We start from the raw sequence: 3,178 nt of genomic DNA on the forward strand, positions 1-3,178 counted from the left end.
CGGAGGGAGTATAATTTACTTTATTATAACCAGATATTAAAGGTTATTATATAGAACTTGTTATATTAATTATATTGATAATGCTGAGTAGACTTGTTAGATTGATATAAATGAATTGGAAGAAGTTGGTTCACTAAAAAATGATATGAGTGATCGTCAGGTTAGTAGAAGGACACTTGTACCTCATCATATCATTGAGGCAATCATTGTGATGATCATTGATGCCAAATTTACCCTATTTTTTTGGAATTTTTAGTATTTGTAAGTCATGCATAATTTCCATGTGTGATCCACTTAGCTTACGTGTATATTCAATTAATCATTTATGTAATTAATGGTTTATATTTTCTCCTACTTTACATGGACTTATTGTTCAACAAGCTAAGAAACAAGGAGTACTACTACTAGCATAGGAATCCATCATGTCTTCAAGCCTTACTTTCGTACGGAAATATTTTACCATGTTCCCATTCTTCTAGTGATTATCAAATCATTAAGTTTTAAATTCTTCCATTCAAAAAAAAAGTTTTAATTCATTTTTTTTTTATTTCTACTCACCTAAATATTTAATTATACAATCACTATGCGTAAAAAGAAAATATAAATAATCTATACTATAAGTGGTGAGAATCGAAATTCTAACACAAAGGTAAAAAAAAGAGCACTTAACCATAAGGCTAATACATAATGCCTCATATTCTAAACCAAAAACCCAATTATTTCTTTAATTGACGATGACTATTTAATTACTTATTCGTAGTATTAATACTTATTTTCTTTTGAGTTTCTATGATTTGTAGTACGTTTAATTTTTAAATTATATATTTTATATTTATATTTACATTTACAAATATTATTTAATATTGTACTAAGATTATGAAAAAAATCACAATTTTATGGATGTATTTAACGTTAGATATTTCATTATTTAGCTCATTATTACTTGCAGTATTTCAAATTTAGAAATAACATTTTAAGATATTTTATATATTTTCTCAACAAATTATATTTCAAAAGTTAACACAAACCGTTACTTTTACTAAACAATAATAATTTGTACGAGTAATTAGACAAATAATTATAAGTGATTTTTCAACTAAATCTTCACGATTAATTTTCTTGAAACATAAACAATAATGGAAATTCACTGATTGATTTACGACTACTAGTATTTCTTTCTTTGTATCAACAAATTATCACTTGTACATGAAACAAAATAAATAGTCAACATTTAATGATTGGTAATTGCTAATAGTTTATATAATCAAAAATTAAAGTTCTTATTGATTTTATTGATATGTTTGTAGAAGTGAATAGTTTATTAAAGCGATTAAGTGCATAAAGTCACTGATACGTGCGAAAGGATTAATCAATTAATTTGTTGCTGAAGTACCTGAAATCAGTCAATATTATATTACATAGCCACCAGATTTTATTTATTTATTTTATTTAATTACGCGTGTAGCTGCGACCTAATTCTAAATTCTAATTATCCGATTTAGACAGAGCTAGAGAGACGATCTTAAAACAAGAAATTTATATGCTAATAGGAGTAATTTGTATTATGGGGCTATTAAATCATGTATAATGCACGTCTCACAATGAGGCTGTCTCAAACAAGAATTTGTGTTTTAGACATTATTACTTTTTAAATTTTTTTGTTTGGGGTAGACTAAAGAATAAATTCTACCAAAAGCTCTTGTGTTTCAATAAATAGAGCATCTGCATGTTGAGTCAAAAGTTTGAGGATCGATCCTTACTGGTTGCAGGTATCAGTTGGGGGGGTTTATTGACTGCAGGTATCCTTTTTACTTACTCCTTAAAGGGAATATGTATGATTTGTTCGCATTTTTCAGAAAAAAACTCATACGAATCCTGCCTTATTTGAGATACTATAAGTATCCTTTATTAATGATGAAAATTAAACTTCTATTAAAATAAAACCCACGACCAATAGCGTAAGTCATCTCTTTTTGAAATTATTATATTATTATAGGTTATGTTATATTGAGTGAGGTTGGCCAAACGATAGAGCCACATAGAGACTAAGTTGTGACCTTAAGTTCAAGTGCAGAGGCATTTTTGACCTGTTTTTATAGGTGGAACAACCTTAAAAATAAAGATCAGAATAATAAAGTAAATCAACTTGTTTAATTAGTAAATCATATGCAGTAGTGGGATTTATGACATACATAATTTCTATTTTTAGTAGGGTTATTAATTTGGGTATTTGATTGTATGATTTTAATTTGAATATTGGTAGGTCAAATGATTCTGAATTTAAGCGCTCTTAATAATGTTTAATCATACTCTAATTTGTCTCTTTTCAGATCGAGTATAGATCTATATTGCATCAATACCAATCTATGCCAATTATATTGGGTTAGCTCAATACGATTCAAATTAATGTCGGTTATAGTTTTTGTTGGATTGAGTTCGGTTGTCTTTGATGTAGGTTTTTCTGAGGTTTGAGTTGATCTATAATCAAATCATTCTGGATTCAAATAAAAAAAAAAGTAGGTTAACAACTTATTGGATGAATTGTTGTTCGAATCAAACACAAAACTAGTGAATACAAAATGGATCTAATCAATCCTCAAGTAAATTTCAGTTAACTTGCTAGAAAATTACATACTCCAACTTAAATAAAATCTAATTCTCACTGGTTTACAACAAACTCTTAATATGAGCCGTTAATTGTGACACTTTTATAAAAAAAAAATTAATAGAAAACTAGCATATCATCAAAGTAGAAATACACCCAACAAATCTTAGCAATAAAAATGAAATGGATAGTCTAAGATCCCAAAATTCAAAAGAACATCCGGTTCTCGTCCCCTACTCGGACTCGCACTCCCATATGATCAAAAAGCCAATAACATGTCAGATTTTTTATCAGAAATAAATCTTCATCTCTTATTTGCTTTTACAAAAAAAGTTAAGTATCAAGTATCAACCATTGATTGTGCCACGTTTAGTGACAAGTGCACGATCCAACGTAAAGTGCTCTAAATTGTTGGCTATGATATCTTATCTTAACGTACGTATGATATGTTACTAAAAAGAAAAAGGATTGAAAAGGAAGAATAAGTTAAATTAGTAAGCACAGTTATGAACAAAGATAAGAATATCTATTTTTGTGTTTAAAGTGGATTGTAACCTGCAACAGTGTAACTGG

The sequence above is a fragment of the Amaranthus tricolor genome, chromosome 13, assembly GCF_026212465.1.
Source record: "Amaranthus tricolor cultivar Red isolate AtriRed21 chromosome 13, ASM2621246v1, whole genome shotgun sequence".
Classification (NCBI taxonomy): Eukaryota; Viridiplantae; Streptophyta; class Magnoliopsida; order Caryophyllales; family Amaranthaceae; genus Amaranthus; species Amaranthus tricolor.